The 20,456-nt window shown below is 34.8% G+C and overlaps 1 protein-coding gene across 4 annotated transcripts in view; it reads left to right on the top strand.

Moving 5' to 3' along the window:
* The window catches only part of DDHD1 (DDHD domain containing 1), a 145,844-nt gene that overhangs the window by 62,787 nt on the left and 62,601 nt on the right, over positions 1-20,456 (top strand). The gene's annotated exons all lie outside the window — the stretch shown is intronic.

The following is a 20,456-nucleotide window of genomic DNA, read 5'->3' as shown; positions in this document are numbered from 1 at the left end:
GGAGAAAGACTTGAGATAGGGAAAGCAATCTAAGTATGAGGTGTAGTAGCTGTGTGAGTGAAATCTTTTCAGAATGAGATATTTTGAGCAAAAAATTTTGTATGCCTTTTCACCTACTGTCTCCCCATGCCTGAAATACACTCTGTCTTTCTTAACTACCTTTGGAATCAACCCAATTGCTAATTCTTCCCCTTTCCTTCTAAAATTTTTGTTATTTGATGTGACCTGTAAAAAATCATTAAAATATGTGTGTAAATACCATTTTCTTGTTGCACATTAAGTATTAGATTCCTAAGGTATAAGTAACCTGGGTAGATAGACAGTAGTGCTAACAGTTTACATTCAATTCCCAGTGTTCCTTCTCTGGGTGTAGTTGTTTCTGTCCATCATTGATCAACTGGAAGTGAGTTGGATCTTCTTTATGTTGAAGATTTCCACTTCCATCAGAATACATCCTCATACAGTATTGTTGTTGAAGTGTATAGTGATCTTCTGGTTCTGTTCATTTCACTCAGCAACAGTTGATTTAAGTCTCTCCAAGCCTCTCTGTATTCCTCCTGCTGGTCATTTCTTACAGAGCAATAATATTCCATAACATTCATATACCATAATTTACCCAACCATTCTCCAATTGATGGGCATCCATTCATCTTCCAGTTTCTAGCCACTACAAAAAGAGCTGCCACAAACATTTTGGCACATACAGGTCCCTTTCCCCTTCTCAGTATTTCTTTGGGATATAAGCCCAATAGCAGCAATGCTGGATCAAAGGGTATGCACAGTTTGATAACTTTTTGGGCATAGTTCCAAATTGCTCTCCAGAATGGCTGGATTCTTTCACAACTCCACCAGCAATGTATTAGTGTCCCAGTTTTCCCACATCCCCTCCAACATTCATCATTATTTGTTCCTGTCATCTTAGCCAATCTGACAGGTGTGTAGTGGTATCTTAGAGTTGTCTTAATTCGCATTTCTCTGATTAGTAGTGATTTGGAACGCTCTTTCATATGAGTGGATATAGTTTCAATTTCATCATCTGAGAATTGTCTGTTCATATCCTTTGACCATTTATCAATTGGAGAATGGTTTGATTTCTTATAAATTAGGGTCAGTTCTCTATATATTTTGGAAATGAGACCTCTGTCAGAATCTTTTTTTTTTTTTTTTTTTTAATTCAATTTTTTTTTATTATATATATATATATATATATATATATATATATATATATATATATATATATATATATATATATTTTATAATATTATCCCTTGTATTCATTTTTCCAAATTACCCCCCCTCCCTCTATTCCCTCCCCCCGACGACAGGCAATACCATACATTTTACATGTGTTACAATATAGTCTAGGTACAATACATGTGTGCGAATATCATTTTCTTGTTGCACAATAAACATTAGAATCCAAAGGTACATGCAACCTGGGCAGACAGATATTAGTGCTAACAATTTTCATTCCCCTCCCAGTGTTTCTTCTCTGGGTGCAGCTACCCCTGTCCATCATTGATCAACTGGAAGTGAGTTGGATCTTCTTTATGTTGAAGATTTCCACTTCCATCAGAATACATCCTCATACAGTATTGTTGTTGAAGTGTATAGTGATCTTCTGGTTCTGTTCATTTCACTCAGCAACAGTTGATTTAAGTCTCTCCAAGCCTCTCTGTATTCCTCCTGCTGGTCATTTCTTACAGAGCAATAATATTCCATAACATTCATATACCATAATTTACCCAACCATTCTCCAATTGATGGGCATCCATTCATCTTCCAGTTTCTAGCCACTACAAAAAGAGCTGCCACAAACATTTTGGCACATACAGGTCCCTTTCCCCTTCTCAGTATTTCTTTGGGATATAAGCCCAATAGCAGCAATGCTGGATCAAAGGGTATGCACAGTTCGATAACTTTTTGGGCATAGTTCCAAATTGCTCTCCAGAATGGCCAGATTCTTTCACAACTCCACCAACAATGCATCAGTGTCCCAGTTTTCCCACATCCCCTCCAACATTCATCATTATTTTTTCCTGTCATCTTAGCCAATCTGACAGGTGTGTAGTGGTATCTCAGAGTTGTCTTAATTTGCATTTCTCTGATCAATAGTGATTTGGAACGCTCTTTCATATGAGTGGATATAGTTTCAATTTCATCATCTGAGAATTGTCTGTTCATATCCTTTGACCATTTATCAATTGGAGAATGGTTTGATTTCTTATAAATTAGGGTCAGTTCTCTATATATTTTGGAAATGAGACCTCTGTCAGAATCTTTAACTTTAAAAATATTTTCCCAATTTGTTACTTCCCTTCTAATCTTGTTTGCATTAGTTTTGTTTGTACAGAAACTTTTTAGTTTGATGTAATCAAAATCTTCTATTTTGTGATCAATAATGGTCTCTAGTTCTCCCTTGGACACAAACTCCTTCCTCCTCCACAGGTCTGAGAAGCAGACTATTCTCTGTTCCTCTAATCTATTTATTATCTCATTCTTTATGCCTAAGTCATGGACCCATTTTGATCTTATCTTGGTATATGGTGTTAAGTGTGGGTCCATATCTAATTTCTGCCATACTAATTTCCAGTTTTCCCAACAGTTTTTTCCAAATAATGAATTTTTATCCCTAATGTTGGTATCTTTGGGTTTGTCAAAGACTAGATTGCTATAGATGTACCCTTTTTTTTCCTTTGTATCTAATCTGTTCCACTGATCTACTGGTCTATTTCTTAGCCAATACCAAATGGTTTTGGTGACTGCTGCTATATAATATAGCTTTAGATCAGGTACACCTAGACCACCTTCATCTGACTTTTTTTTCATTAGTTCCCTTGCAATTCTCGACCTTTTATTCTTCCATATGAATTTTGCTGTTATTTTTCTAGGTCATTAAAATAGTTTCTTGGGAGTCTGATTGGTATAGCACTAAATAAATAGATTAGTTTGGGGAGTATTGTCATCTTGATTATATTCGCTCAGCCTATCCAAGAGCACTAAATGTCTTTCCAATTATTTAAATCTGACTTTATTTTTGTGGCAAGTATTTCATAATTTTTCTCATATAATTCCTGACTATTCTTTGGTAGATGAATTCCCAAATACTTTATACTCTCAACATTTGAAACAACAGAATTCTTGAGATAGAAGTAAATAGCTCATGGGAAAAAAATTATACTTTATAAAATGTACATCAATAATAAAGGAGAAGTATATGTAATTAAATATATAAGAACACTAGAAATTCTTTTTTTTATTTATAATTTTTTTTCACAGTATATATGCATGAGTAATTTTTTTTTTTATAATACTATCCCTTTTATTCATTTTTCCAAATTATCCCCTCCCTCCCTCCCTCCACTCCCTCCCCTTGATGACAGGCAATCCCATACATTTTACATATGTTACAATATAACCTAGATACAATATATGTGTGTAAATATCATTTTCTTGTTGCACATTAAGTATTAGATTCCGAAGGTATAAGTAACCTGGGTAGATAGACAGTAGTGCTAACAGTTTACATTCACTTCCCAGGAACACTAGAAATTCTAAAATAAGTACCAAAAAACTCAATTAGAGGGGAAAATCAGCACTTTAAAATATTAAACTAATAGAATTGATAAAATTCTTAAGAATTAGTTTCTTCAAAAGATGAACCACCTCAATAAAACATTGGCTAATCTGGTTAAGAATGAAGAAAGGAAAATAAAATTGCTGAAATAAAAAATGAAAAAGTAAGTTTAATAAGAAAAAAGAATGATCAAAAACTATCATTTGCAATCATATGCTCAAAAAAAAAACCCCTGAGAATTCAAAGAAAATTGATGAATAATTAGTATTTTATGAAACTAGGACAGGTATATCCTGGAGAGTTCCAGGAAAGACCACCACTGGCATCAGAAAAGATAGTGGTAATTATACTTCAAATTAATTTAAATTTGACTTAATTAAAGCACAAGAGGTCTAAAGAGGAGAGGAGGATGAGTCACTTAGATAACCATAGAGCTGAGAACATTCATACTGCATGAAACTTTAGAAGATGGACTAAAGTGTCCTGAGGGTGGAGGGAAGGGAGGAATTTGAAATCTCATAAGTCTTATTGGGAAAGCAGAATAACTTATTTAGGTCATTTCAGAGTTGTCAGTTAATATGATTATTTGTGTGTGTACACAAAATAAAATACAAGATAATTTGGGAAAGTCAGGACATTAAATGAAAAGCCTCTCCTTTAAAGTGGTGCTACAGTTGAATTTTAAAGTAAAGATATTCTGAGAGGTGGGTTAGTCCTCTTTTGCCTTTTATCTTGTTCAATGCTGGAGAAACAGCCAATGTTATTGAGAAACAGAAAAGGAATACAGTTGGAAAGTTTATTTGGCTAGATCATAAAATTAGGGAAGAAGTACAGCAAAGAATATCTTCATCTTTCTTCTTCCTATTCTGTTATCTTCCCTTATTAAAACATAAGCTTCTTGAGGATAAGTACTGTTTTTATAACACCTGGCAAATAAACTTAATAAATTCTCATTGTTAAATGTATTTTAATTGGGGGGGGATTAAGACTTTTTTTTTTGGTGATTTTTGTCTTTATTTAAAACATTCAAAATAGAAAAGGAGAAAAAATTGTTATGCACAGCAGAACATAAGAGGATTTAAAATATGTAACAATAAATATCCATTTTAAAAAACATATACATGAGAAGACATTGTACTCAGAACTCTTTTTTTTTTTTTTTTTTTTTTTGCTTCCTTGTAGGTTTTCTTTTGTTTTCTGCTGTGCACTATTTATTTGTATGTGTCACATACATACACATATGTATCTAAAACAATATTAACATGACTGACGGATAATATAGATTTCTCCTTTGTTAGAATTTTTTAACTTTGGCTTTGAGATCAATGATTACTACCTCTACTTTTTTTTTTTCCTTACAAATTCTGGAGGGTTTTTCATACTCTTCTAGATATATATGTATTATTCCCTCTTTAACTCATTCCTAATGTGAGTAGGATTTTAGAATTACCAGACCTCCTCCCCCATCTAATTCCTCTTTGTCAATTCTTACTCTGGCACCTCATTCATATAATCATAATAACACCTTTTCCTTTTACTTTTTAACTAACATCATACTTGGCTTTACCCCAATTTTTCTTGTAAGCTATCTGATTACTAATGACAATCTTAGACATGTGATTTAAGCTCCTTATTGAGTCCTTTGAAATTAGTCTTTGATTTTGACCCATATGTCAAATTTTCTATAAAGTTCAGGTTTGTTTGCCACAGAATCCTGAAAATCTGTCAATTTATTAAATATCCTTTTTTTTTTTTTTTTTTTTTCTATTCAGTATTATACTTCATTTTGCCTCAACCCTATTCTTTAGATCTTCCGTTTTTATTGTAGCTGCTTTTAGGTCATCTGTGAGTCTAATTATTGGCTCCAGCATATTTGAATTGGTTTTGTTGTTGTTTTTTGTAAAATTTTCTCTTTGATCAGAGTGTTTCAAAATTTAACAATAATGTTCTTGTAGGTTTTCCTTGTAGGATCTCTTGCAGGTGATAATTGGTGGGTTTTTTCTATTTCTACTTTCCCATCTTGTATCAGTTTAGGACAGTTTTCTTTGATCATTTCTTGTACTGTTTTATCCAGATTCTTTTCAGATTGTCCAGTTAAGTTTTATGTTCATTGTTAACTTTAAATGAAAAACAAGAGTTTTATTCACATTTGATAACAGATGATAGTGAACTTTGGAGTTTATTTAGTAAGGAGATGATGTGGTTAGACTTATGTATGCTGTAGTTCCTAAAGCAAAAGTCTGACCATGTCATGTTCTATTTTCTCCCATACCCATCCTGTTTCCCCTTTTCAGTCATCTATAGTGGCTTCCTATTACTCCTCTTTACTATTCAGTGTACAAGACAATCCATATATGATTTATTGCACATTTATTAGCTGTCTTCTACCCTGACTCAGCTTAACTCTCACCCCTAATCCCTTTCCCCCTAAGATTACCTTTCTGTATCTACTCTATATATATCTTGTGTATACATAGTTGTTTGCTTGTATACTTCTTGAAGGTAGTAATTATTTTTCCTTTCTATTTAACACCAGTGCTTAGGACTGTGCTTGACAGACAATGCTTAGGACAGTACTTGTTGAGTGATTTTTAGGTAGAGAATCATTTTTAGCAGCTACGGTGAATGCTAGATTGGAGAGGAAAGATACTTTGAGGCAAAGAGATCAATTAAGTAAAAAGGTATTGCAGTAATATAGGCAAAGTGATCAGAACCTGAATTAGTGAATGGAAAGAAGAGCAATTAGATATGAGAAATGTTGTATGGAAGTAGAAACAAGATTTTCCAGATTATTGAATATGTAAAGTGAAAGAGAGAAAGGAGTCAAGAACAACTCAGAGGTCTTATCTAGTATTCAATAACTAAAAGGATGGGGTTGCTTGCAAGAGTAAGGTAGGAAGAAGGGTTGTGTTCATTTCCAAAGACAGTTTTCTGTGAGAGAATTTTCTGCTAGTGAAGATCATATTGATGAGGTCTAGCCAAATGATGAGGTCTAGATAAGGGATACCGAAATAAAATTAGGATTAATTGAGGTCTAGTGGCAGGTTTGGGGTACAGGGAGTCAAATGGAGCTCCCCTGCAAACCCTTTGGATTCAGGGCAAATGAGTTAAATGAGTTCTAGTGGCAGCACAAGAGTCACCTGTGAAGGAATTTACAGGCCCGAAAACCTAAATTGATTAAAAAAAAAAAAAAAAAAAAAAAGAGGTTTATTGTAGGGTTTGGAAGTAAGGTTAAGCCTGGTTAGTAAAAGAAGTTAGAGAAAGAAATACACCATAATTGTCGGACAGAGAGTCTGTGATGCAAAGCATGGTGCTTGCATGTTTTGACCCTCTGCAAAGAGATGATTCCAGCTTGGCTCTTTTATGCTTGAAGGGGCCTATGGGTGGAGTCCCAGGTTGATTCCTGGAGGGCCAGAACCCACCAGATGGGGGTTGGGAAACCTGAGCAGATCATTAGAATGGGGGCTGGTTACAGCCCAAGTTAGCTCAGATCCATATCTCTCCCCTTGGAATACAAAAGGGTGGTTTTGACCAGATCTTGTAAATCAAAGGTCAGTCCCAAAGGGGGTTGAAGATCAGAAAGGAATCTTAAAGGGGGTTACACTCGAATCAACATGATCTACTTTGCAATTTATAATCTTAAAGGAATTGTTCAGACAATATATATTGGTCAGTGTTAGAAATAGACTCTTGACATTGAAAATCAGATATCGAGGAATATTTATTAAAGAAGAATCTTAAAAAATTGTCTTAACATTTCTGGCCAGAAGTAGATCTTCTGGAAGAGGGAGTGCTGAGAACAGAAGCAGGAGAAACTTTATACTGTTAGCTTGGCAGGGCAGCCCCTCCCTTCAGAGAACGGATTGGTCCATTACTTCCCAGTTACAATCTTTCTGCTATTGCCCACTACATGTTTTCCTTAAATATTTATAAACATGTTCCCCCCTCTCATCATACATCTCATGTTCAAAAATGGCAGAAAACTCCTATAGGGTGTGTTGTTTAATATTCAGTTAGCTTATTAAGCAGGCAATAGTGATTTGATCAAGTCAGGTCTTTGACTCCTGACTCCAACTAATTTGGGCTGGAGCAGCTATAAGTTTGTGGTTTCTTAAAATCTTAAAACACCTGGCAAATAAACTTAATAAATTCTCATTGCTAAATTTGTTTTAATGCAGGGGGGAGGAGAATTGAGATTTTTTTTTTTTTTTTGGCAATTTTTTTCCTTTATTTAAAACAAATTCAAAATAGGAAAACAGGAGAAAAAATTGTCTCCCCCATTTCCTGTGGAATCTTAACTTCTCACATTTTGAAAACCTCTTGGTCAATTGTACTCACTATCCCATACTACCTGAAAGCTTGCAACACTGTAGAAATCTAACTTTTCAGCATTTTTCACAATTTCCCCCTTTCCTTTTTAATAAGGATTTGGTTTCCACATCTTTTCTGTTGCCCCTTCTTCAAACTTTATCTTCACATTCCTCATCTATATTTTGATCTTTGATCTCAGAAATAACCATTCTCATTTAACATTTCTCTTTAAGCTAAAAACTTACAACTTGAAAGGAATAAAGAATACAATAAACTTGGGCCAAAGAGAAAGATAATAAAACAATAATGTTTCACATTCCTTAACTAGATAACACAGTTCTGAGTAGATTCTCTGCTCAGATTCATCATTCTCTTACTCCACCCCTCCCATCCCCCTTTCTGTCTTTTGGGAAGACAGAATTTTGGGAATTCTGGAGACAAGGGCTGGAAATCTCAAGTCTTCCACAGGAATCCTGACTACTTCAAGCTAGAAAGGGGTGTAGAGTTGAGTCACCCTACAGGGTAAACCTTTAAGGACCTTATTTCATACAGATTTTTGCATCTATCAACAGATAGATTGACTAGACCAAATATTCATATGCCTACTTAATTTAGGATATAATGCATATTTTTCAGATTGAAAACTCCCAGATAGTACATAATTGAGTTATACTCTTGATTCCTTTTGATCGCTTGCTCTGATTATAGAAACTTGCTATAAGAGGAGAAAGCAGGGACATGATTATAATCAAAAACTGGTCCTTCAAGTCTCAGCCTGAGAGCACATAGATGATAGGATAAAGTATCCTTAGCTATTTCACAACTGAGTGCCTTGGCAGACTTACCCAAAGGAGGGCATAAGTAGATTTTATAAGGAAATTTTAACCTCAGGGACATGACTGGGATTTCTAACAGGGCATGGCGAGGTAAGACCTCTATAGAGGGTAGGTGTCAGGGATTTGACATAACTTTGGATAACTTCCTCAGCTAAACAGATCTCTATCAGAGCCTTCTCTCCCTCCTTGCCTCAGGGATCAATTCTTTAGTTTTTCTCTATCCAACACATTATTCAGAACTTCATCAATACCATTTAAAAGGTAGGAGAGAACTAGTGCTCAGGTCAGGTACCTTTTACAGTTATATACCTAGAGGAGAAATTATGAAATTAGAGGATTTATTACAGAAGTAATAAAAGAGATTTATGAAAAACAAAATCAGCATTTTTGATTATATAAAATTAAAAACATTTTGAACAACTTCAATGGTAGAATTAGGTACATTTATAAGAAAAATATTTACATGAAATATCACTCATTAAAAAACTGATACTAAAATGCATGGGAAATTGATGAAATACATAAATGCTAGGAGTCATTCCATAGTAGATCAATGAAAATTAGCATTTTTGAAAAGCAGAATTTTAAACTATAAGTGATCAAATGAAAATATGCTCCAAAAAATTTGTAAGGAAATGCAAATTAAAGTAACTAGAATTTTACAGCTTACAACTTCTCAGGCAAACATGACAGTTGATTTTAGTAGACCTGTGGAAAGACTCACTGTGGTGAAGCTGTGAACTGATCTAACCACTGTGGATTTCATTTTAGAATTATGCAAGAAAGTTACTTAATTGTCAGTGAAGGGACACCTAAATTCTAAAAACTGCCTCTGTGAGAGACCGCCCCAGGGAATCAGATAAAAGTGGTTTACTCTGGTGGGGCTGGTTGAGTCCTGAGCTAGAGAATGCCATCCCTATTCAAATGTAGATCTTCCATTCAATTTACTCAAGTTGTACACAGACTCATCTAGAGCAACCCCCTGCTTGTAGTCACCTTGGGTTGTCCCAGCTCCCACTAAGACATTCAATATAAAAGAGCCAAACTAAAACCCTCTCTTTGCAGAGGTTCCAAACATGCCAGCTATGCTGTGCTTGGGATGCCACGGAGCCTCTGTCCACTGGAATGTTATTTCCAGTGCCATCCTCTCTCTATCCTCATCCTATTTCCTAACGAGACTTTATGCCTCTCTGTCAGGATTTCTAACCTTACTTCCAATCCCCATAATAAGTCCTTCTTATCAATCTAGGTTTTCAGATCTGTAAATTCTTTTACAGAGAATGCGCCGCCAGAAGGGAGACCCCCAAACTCCCTATCCTTGTGCCAAATCCCAAGGGGTTACAGGGGAGCTAAACCTCTCCATTTGGTTCCCTGAACCACGAACCTGCCACTAGACCTTATGTAACTCCCTTAGACTCAGCAACCTCATTACTTTGCACCTATTCCTAAGAAAATCCAAGGAGTCAATATGTGATTTTATTAATTATGTGTACTCTTCTTGATAAATCTGGAAACAAAAAAGGTACCCTGTTAATAATTTACAATCATAAGGAATCAAATTTGAGGAAATAATCAGAACCACAAGAATATACTCAATTATTGCAATGTAAATATCAAGGAAGTTCACCTGGTTGATTGAAAAATTAATAATAATCTTAGCAAACAGACAGCGATAAATATATGTCCTTCCTCACAGCAAAGATGGATAAGTACTAAGACAGATTGTCATATACATTGTTAGATTAATTTACACTGTGTGTGCAAATCCTAACTCAAAATGACTTCTCAGAGGTCTCTCAAAGTGAAGAATAAAAGCTTTATTCAGGAATCACATGAGAACCAGACATCCAATAAACTGGGGTCCCTAGTTTAAAGGATGTTACCTCTTCAGAAGTCAGGGAAGATTATATAGTCACAAGCCATAAGAAATCATGACAACCCCCGCCCCCCTTCCCCTTATCCAATAGATTCTCATTATCTCAATTAATGCCTGGAAGTTGCATGGACTTGTTAAATTTTGATCTGAATTTTATGGTGGTCAGTTTTACAATTGTTTTACTTTATCCAATATGAGCACCCAGTCTCCCAAATTCCCCAGGTAAACTGAATTCAAGTTATAAATTCAATCTACCTTAGTTAATGATTTTATAAGAACCCATATAATCCCCTCACAAAGAGATTTGTTTAGAGGTAAGTAATCCATTAAACTAGAACTACCAAGGAGACTTGGTTTACCTCAGGCTTCCTTAAGTAATAAAGAGATTATAGACCCCTTAGAATATCCCCAGTTCATTAATTAGTTAGCTTTTTCTAAGAAGTTATGTAAAGGTTCAGGAGGTCAGATATTTCTATTAGAAGAGCAAGTCTTTTGTTCTTCCCAGAGTCTTAATGATTAACAGACCTCTAAAATTGGGTCTGGAATTATCAAATGACTTTCTTGGGAAGTCCTCAGTTTCCTGTACTCACCCTCTCTTTGTTTTCAATTATTTTTCTTTATCATCTAGGAATTTTCAGTCTGGGGCATACAACAGGATGAAATGTGAGATAAAGCCAAGGCATGACAAAAATATATTATTTTTAGAGACACTCCAAAAAGGTTGGGGTTCCAGATCCATGTTGCTAGTTTTCAAAAGAATTTGCAGGTTCTGACCTATCAGTCAGGGGACAAAGTTTATTATAATTATAACACCAATTAAGTTCTAAAAGAATTTAGCAAAGAACCCTTAAACAAGAAGATAAATTTATAGGAAAAAGAAAGATCACGTGTTTGTCACTGATATGTTAATTTTATGGCTTAAAGGTGAAATTGAGGAGTATTGAATTCTATGATTTAAGAGGTGGATTTGCACCCCACTTATTTAATTGCTTGGATTAGATTGTCTCAGAAACTGTGATTATTGAGCAACAGATTGTTATCTGACAGCCAGCATTGTTTGTGGTATTTCCAAGGCTGAGTCACTTTAGGATTATTGTTACCTTCTCCCTCAGAACTATACTATATCTGTAGTAAAGCTGGGTTTTAATATCAGGTCCTTTGACTCTAAATCCAGTGTTTCTTTTTACTTCCTCCCCAGTGTTCTTTTTGTTATAATATAACTGCCTCTGATTGATGCTACCAAAAAAAAAAAAAAAAAAAACAAACCACAAACTAATATAAAATAGATATTACCTCTTTACCTTGTGGGGGATTGGTGCTAGACCCCTTTTCCAAAGTGGAATCAGAGAAATCTTCAGCTACAAAAAGAAAGCATTTATGTAGTCCCTGCAGGGGCAGGCCCAGACAACCTGGGAACCATCCCAATTCCTGCCATGTGCTCCTGAACCTGACCAGCTTCCAGCTTGTCTGAGATTTAAAAGCAAAAGATCTGAGCCTTTTCATTGGATAGTCTAAAAGGATGTAACCATCCTTGACCAATGGTCACCAATGTTGTCTGCCTCCATAGGTCATATCACTTCCTGGGACTTCACTAATTTCCTGCATCCCAGGGTTCAAGGTCTGACCTTCCAGATATTATGTGACCCCAAGGGTCCCTCCCAGACCCAGAGTCCAAAGCTCAGTCTCCCAGTTCTGAGAACAGGGGTCATGTGACTCACAATACGGAGAAATACTTCATCCAATCAGTCCCATTCACTACTTACTAGTAGATAAACATGACTGAATATGAAGAGAATTTTTTGAGAACTTATGCTGTTCCTTTTAAATTTTATTTTAGCCCCAGAAAAATTTATATAAGCAAATGTAAGATGCAAGCTCTCATAGAGTTTTAACTTTTGGATGGGGAAGTGAGAAATGGATGGGTATTTGTTTGGTTTCCACAGTTATAAAAATTAAATTGGAGAAATGAAACTTAAATTAGAAAACTGAAAACCACAGGAACATTGGTGTGTGATTAGAGTGCAGGTTATCTCCCCCAAAAGAATATAAGAATGCTGAGACTGAGTTTTGTGATGGGAGTAGTGGTCTGAGATTTAAAAGGAATGTTTTTGGTTTTTGCCCTTTTGCCCTTCAACATTGTTGAAGCCCCTTCTGCATTCACATTCTTGGGCCATACCTCTCCTTGTGATTCGTATTGGGGGGAAGGGTGAGACTATGAGTCTCCCTTTCTGATGAGCAAACATCTTTGACCTCTTTTGTTGAGGGGGAAAATTCCCTACATAAGCTCTGAAGAGCCAGGTTGTGGGTGGGAACTCATTACATAGTTCTTACATGGGAGATTCTTCACTGATCCTCTGGAGCAGGGCTTCTCAAACTACTGCCTGAGGGCTAGATGTATCCTGCTGAGGATGTTTATGGCGGGGGCGCCTCAGGGTTATAGCAAATGGGCTGAGGGGCAGAGACAGAGTATGAATTTTTGTTTTTACTATAGTCCGGCCCTCCAACAGTCTGAGGGACAGTGAGCTGGCTCCCTATTTAAAAAGTTTGAGGACCACTGCTTTGGAGTCTCCAGGACTCGCATTGGTTATGATTTATTTTCTCCACTTTTCCATAAGAGTCCTGATGGCTGCCAGGCCCAGTGAGATGATAAGTAATCTTATGTATCTCAGCCACCTTTTGAATTATTTGAAGAGTGAAAGCTGGGCAGTTGTTGTTCTGCTAGGAGCTGGGCAGGCCAAAAAGAAGTTCCCATTAGAGGCTGGACTGAGGGTGTTTGAAATCACTCAGAAGGAAAAAGTATATCCCCTTTCTTCCACAAGGGATTGTTTCTGCCAACAATATGAAGGGGTGTAAAGAATCAGGGAGCTGGAGAATTAAAGGTGCCATGGTCAAGGGCAAATGGACATTAGCATGGGCAGCTGAAATCTGCAGACCTGTTCTCCTTGGCCTGAAGTGAATATTCCTTCTGATGTCCTTTACAAAACATAGCAGAAACCTTATTCATGGATAGCTCATAATAGTTGTAGAATTTCCCTTGTATATTTAATAGGAGAATTTTTTTGCTGCCAAAAGCTCCTTTCTTTCCATATAGCCCCATGAGCATGCAAAATATTAAAAGCATATTTGGAATCTGTATAGATGGTTTACTCTCATTCCTTTCCCCAGTTCCAAAAACCTAGTAAGGGCAGTGAGTTTGGCTTTCTGGGCAGATGAAGCAGGAGGTAGTGGCTTTGCTTCCAGGGTGCTATTGAAGGTCACTACAGAATAACCTGCCTTCCTATCCCCATTTTCAAGAAAACTAGTCCCATCTATAAACCATTCACCATCTGGATTGCCAAGAGGAATGTCTCTCAAGTTAGGTTAACTGGAGTAGATAGAATCTAAAGCTTCTTCACAATTATGAATAATGTCACTTGACTGAATGTTGACATGGAGCAAGATGGCAGAGTTGTTGAGTGTGGCACATCTGGAGAGTCAAGTCGGGGGTATCTAGTTAGGAGAACCTGATTATCTAGCAGGCCTCCCACTGGCAAGCCACTGATGTCCTTTGGCTTCCAAAATGCTCTGAAGTCAGTGGGAAGGTAGAACCTCCAATAGTTGACCTAGCATGATCTTGGAGGCTTCCTCAATTAGGAGGACTATAGCAACCATTGCTCTAAGGTCAAGTTTCTTCGAGAAGCAAGTAACAGGTCTGGGATAGGGTTCTGGAGACTGAGCCCCAAACTCTAGGACCTGGCCCCACCTTCCATCTATGTACTGTGTGAAAAGCTTTAGGTAGGGCTGAGGCCAGGGCAAGAGATTAGTTTAGCTTTCAGGGTCTTAACAGATTGATAAACTATGTGGGCCTTTAGACAAAAATACTTCATAGCCCTGGGGTAGGGAAAGGGAGGGCCGAAGTTAGGAGTTTGCTTGGCTGCAGCCAAAGAAGCCTCTTGGGTGGGGTTGCAGATCAAGATACCATCTACATACTGGATAGCCAGTGCCTGTCCAAATATGTGGGGGCTGTCAGAGAAGCCTTGAACTACCTCCATATTATGGACATGATTGCCCTTGTTAATTGGTGAAGGGTTATGTTCCCCTGGATTTGCCCCTTCAAAGGGCAAAAAGAAATTGTGAATCTTTATACATTGGTATATAAAAGAAAGCATCTTTAAGATCTAAAGTAGAAAACCATTGGGTCCCCTGAGATACTTGAATTGAGCTCCTGGCTTTTACTATTTGCTCTGATTATAGAAATTTGCTATAAGAGGAAAAAGCAGGGAAGTGATTATAATAGCATCAAAAGAGATCTTTCAGAGTTCAATCTGAGAGCATTTAACAAAGGATCAATCATTAAACAAATTTATAGATCCTTAATAAACACATTCCTTGTTCAGAATTATAAATCTTAAATAGGCTCACTTCTCAGGGCTGATGATGACCTTGCTTATCCTGATAATTTCAAGAAAACTGGTGAGCTTACAAATTAAGGGGAGGTGACATAGACCCCAGAGAGGGGGCTGAGCTTGCTCTTGCTCACCCCAACTATTCTTAATGTGTTTATTTGATACTTCTCCCCACTCTGTGAAGTGGGCAAAAAGGTGTTAAAACACCTCATACTTGGAGGTGAACTGATAAGGCTTTCACTTTATCCCTCTTGTTCCACACACAGTAATTACCAATTTTGAAGTATAACATGATGACAATAATTTAGTTAACAATTTTAGAATTTTCCTAAATAATTTTAGCTGTAATTTCTTAAATAAGTTTCCCTTTTGTTTTAGGGGAAAAACAAGACAATTCTTAAAATTGAGATAGAATAGATTTAACTTTAGTTAATGAGATCTAGATTCTGATAGTTCTAGAGTAGACAAAGTGAAGTGTTTTTTTTCCTAATTTGGTTATTTTTCAATTCACACAAATTATTTCTCTTTTATGAACCAGGAAAAGGGGGAAGGTTCTAGTTTTTACTGACAGGGCCCTCAGAAATCTGACTCTAGATAACTTAAAAGCAAGCTGTTTATAACCAGAGTTCTTAAAATAGTGCAAGAATTTCCAAATCTGGGTGCCCCCAGTCAAGGAAAACTTGCTGAAGATGAAGCTCATGATGACCCAGACAAACCTTCTCCCAGTGGCTTGGAGTGTCTCAGCTATAGGATTGAGGGAGAAAAAAATGGGGGCCTTACCTTGAGGAGGGAATCAACCATGCTGGGTGGTCCTGTGCCAGTGTCTTTTGTGGCATACAACCAATTCTAAAGTTCCTAAAGGAGAACTTGAGCGAGTCCTTGCATTGCTTGTGTAATATGAACCCTTCATGATTGGTGAGACTTATTTAAAACTTATTTAAAAACTACTTTTTTTTTTTTTTTTTTTTTTGCCAAATATTTCACCTCATTTTAAAAATTTTAGATAGAATTTTGTAACATGTTTAAAAGTCCTCCAAATAATTACAGTGAGTTTTAAACCATTTGTTGAAAAAATGCAACAAATTCATTTTGGTCTTCCAGTACAACTTACATAAGAAAAAATATAAATATGCAAAAATCTTTTCATAGATGCAGCAACTGATACACTTCTTCCTCTTGGATTTGCTTATGTTTATGAGGCAAGTGACAGTCATTAAAGCCATATATTGGATTATAATTTAAATATAGAAGCAGAATTTTGAATTCATGTATTTCAAAGATTTTTAAACCATGATTTTTGACAATAATAAAACATTCCATCACAAATAATATTTTTTAAACTAAAATATTTATGCTATTAAAAAGCAAAATAAAAGTTATTTTAAAAATTTTATCTCATCTGTTATTACTATTTTGTATAAGTTTTGTATAAGCTGTCAGTCATAAATATACATGAATTAAGGGTGCTCAAAATTGTTAATATAGAAAATAAACATAATAATAATATTTATATGACACCTGCCAGGCATTTTTCTAATCACTTATTACATCATTTTATGAAACAAAAAAATTATAAGCCTTGTTCTATCACAGACTAATAATTGTTCTAATAATTGTTATTAGCCTCTGGTGCCTGGAATGTGCCATACCACTAACCTCACTCCAGAAACATTATGTTAAAAGAAATGAAAGGGAAAAACCTGGAAAGCAAGAGGATGATCAAAGACAAGAATACCTTTATTATAGCTACCATTATCCACATATCTTATATGTAGGTTCTGTAATTATTATTGGATTTGCTCATTTTATTTTTTATATTATAATAATTACATTATAATAGCACAGATCATATTGGGATTTAAATAGAGAAGTCCTTAAGATGCACCTATTTTTGGTGTATATCAGAGATATGACATAGTCCCAAGTATATATCCCATACACATCTTTCAGGAATTTTAAAGGTGGGACTAATCATTCAAAAATATTCTAGAAATGTAGTCATATGCCTTGGGTATAATTGGAATAAAAATAAGATATAGATATCCAAATATATGACTTCTAACATGAATCTTAATAGTTATTCATGTAAATTTTAAGCCTTTGAAGGAGAAAAATACATTCTTGCTAAAAGCCTAGGTCCAATTGGCAATATTGCCAATATAAATTAAAATAATCTTAACCCAAGTTGTAAAATTTCCCCTATTGGTCCGATTTTTTTGTTGTTGTTTTTACAATTCAACTTATGATATTTGTTACTAAAATGTAAGAATTATAAAAGTTAAACACAGCAATAGAAATTTGCATGTATATGTTGTAATTAATTTACTATATTCTTTTTATCTCTTCTTTACCTCTGCCCACTTTTATTAATTATGATTTGGTGATGCTGGTTTCCTGATATATTTTTCTCCAAAGGTCATTGAGACTTAATGGCTATTTTAGCATGACTTTTGTTATGCAAATAAGTTAAGAATATGTTGGTGACATGTGGAATGTAGCTTTAAAAAGCTAAAACAAAACAAAAAAACCTATACACTTAAAAAACTAAAATAGCTTTAGGAATTTGTGAGGAAGAAAAAAATGTTTTGAATTTAGAGTATTTAAAAGAGATTTTAAAGCCTAGCATACATTGTTAATACAACAAAATCTTTTCTAAAAGATTCCTCATATAAAATAAGATCAAGAAAGTAACATAGAGATTATATTTCTGACCATCTTAGTGATTCCAAAATCAAATAATGGTCAGTGTCTATGAAAATTTTATAAATGATGTGGAAGGATTTAATGTATCATTCATTATCAGTTTCCTTCAAATATAGGTATATAAATGTGAATGAAATTCGATTAGTTAATAGGAAATCCTCTTTACCCATCATCATTTTGGCCAAACGTGGTTTTAGTAATCTGCAAAAAACCTTCCAAACAGGAATAGAATCCTCTCCACGGCTTGGTCCCCTGGGAACTCAGTAATCCATGATGTGAAGGTTCCAATTTACCCTGATTATACCCCATTGCTTCCGAAAAGAAAGAAGAGCTCTACGGATTCATGAGATGAGATTGACTTTAATGGCCCTAAACTTCTCCAGGCTTTGAGTGAATTTTGTCAAAACAACCATGCATCTTTAAAAATCAGCAAAGGTTAGTAAATTTATTGATCAAAAAAAGGCAGCAGTGTATGAAGACTGGCATCTCAATTCTACAGAGACTGACAAATTATTTACATTAAAGACATTTGGTTCTTGTATTTGTATTTTTTTTTTAGTATTTGACTATCACTATCATATGAAATCTTTTTCCTCTATCCATGAGATACAATTTGTTCAGGAAGGAAGTTATGCTCTTAATTTGTTGTCTAAATTATATTGAATTAGGTTATACATATCTGAGATTTGTGTTTTGTTAAGTTCTCTGAGACAGAAAGATGTTCAAAACATTAGCATTTTGGATGTCTTTATAGGTTACACTTCATATTACTACCATACATGGGAAAAGTCAGGACTATCTTTTAGAGCAGGAGTTCTTAACCTCTGATCCATAGATAGATTTCAAGGTAGATTTCAACTTGGATGGGAAAACAAAATTGCATCTCTATTTTCATAAACTTATAAATGGAATTTTGCATTTCTTTTGATTTATGAATTTTAAGAACATTCTGTAGAGTCTATTGTCTTTATCAAACTGCTAAAATGGTCCATAACATTTAAAAAAAAAAAAAAGGTTAAGAACCTCTGTTTTAGGGGGCACAAAACAAAAAACTTGCTTAGGATATAGTCTTGGAGGATATCTGTGTTTCCTAGAAATATTTAATGTATTTACCTTCCCTTGTTTTGCTTTAATTTAACCAAGCCTTTATATATTTATATATTCTTAAGTATGTTGAGAAAGTGATTAAAGATATTTTACAGAAATACTTTCCAGTCCTTTTTTTCCCCCTACATTATTATCTGTCACTTAAAAGAGGAAAGAGTACATTATAAATTATTTTCTGTAATATTTGTGAGTGAAAAAAGTATTTCATTTCATTATTCATGGAATTTGTTATCTATAAGATGCATGTGTGTATGTGTATTTTCATAAGTATATAAACATTATGTACTTCTTTTGGTTTCTCCTGCTCTCTGTAGAACCAGTTGCATTACTTCTACCTTGTCAGGCTTCTCTCTTAGAGCCGTTTCGTTGAGTAGAACTAGAGGAATTTTTTTTTCAGTCCCATTTGGAGAGAAATAACCACAACAGATTCCAAGTGCAAAAATCCTGATAAAGAAGCTTGTTCTTTTTCAAGGGATATGTCCTTCGGCAAGTCTTTTAACATCTCTGGATCATAGATTCTTCATCCATAAAGTAACAGATTTGAACTAGATCACCTCTTGTTTTCTTACATTTCTCAACTTCTTTCCCTTTCCAAAAAGCATGAATTAAAAAGCATTACATAAGTTTTATATATCTAGGATATACTGCATTAGTGTTTAAGCATAGCAGTATAAGCTGTTAAAACCCTATTAGCCACAAGTTAACAATTAAATTTTTATTTTCTTCACCAGGGAAAAATTATATTTTTATGAATATACACACCTACATAATATATAATGTATTGTTTTGTCTTATTTATAGACATGGTATGATGTTTTCTCAACCTTCTGCCTATTGAAGTCATTGTATTGTTTCCAACTATGGAGACCCAAAACTGTAAAAAAATAATAATTTTCATAAGCTATGTTGTGGGTCAGACATTTTTAATATACTTTTATACTTGTCTTATATGATCATATCAATAATTACAATTGCCTTAGTTTGTGGAATCAGATCTATTTGTTCTAAAGAAAGGTGTGAGTATTCACAGTACTAAATAATTTTATCCCTTGAAGTGGAACCCTAATTGTGCTTCCAAAAAATGGTAAATAAAAACAATAATTATACTACATTTAAATTCAAGAATCATAGTGTCTTTGTCTTTAACATATTGTCATATCACAATAAAATAAGAAAGTATGACTTTCATGAAAAAAATATTTGAAAATCTTAACATTTAATAGTGGGAGCCAATTCCAAGATTCTTTTCTTCAAGCATCCTATTTTTGAGTACTGGTGCTTTTCTTCTTTCATTATATACTCACACTTGTTAAGGATGAAACAACAGCTTGAATCATTAATTTACTTAGATACACATTTATCTTCCTTAAAGTGGCAAACTTTAGGAGACTGAATTATCAATAAAATCTAACTGAATACCTTTTACAAGTAAGATATTAAGATAATAATAATAACCCCCCCAGGAAACAATCGTGGATAAATGGGTTTAGAAATTAGGGTGTATTGCTGAGGAATAAGAATGAGAAACTAACGTAACATATTGCTGAGGAGTGAAAATGAGCAACTAAAATAACTAAAATTTAATTAACAGCTTAGTGACATGTTATGAAGAAAATATTGATTTACTATTTTAATATTCCATTTTGTAACAACCTAATGAG

This window comes from Sminthopsis crassicaudata, chromosome 2 (genome assembly GCF_048593235.1).
Source record: "Sminthopsis crassicaudata isolate SCR6 chromosome 2, ASM4859323v1, whole genome shotgun sequence".
NCBI lineage: Eukaryota > Metazoa > Chordata > Mammalia > Dasyuromorphia > Dasyuridae > Sminthopsis > Sminthopsis crassicaudata.
This window is presented reverse-complemented; position numbering and strand designations above follow the sequence as displayed.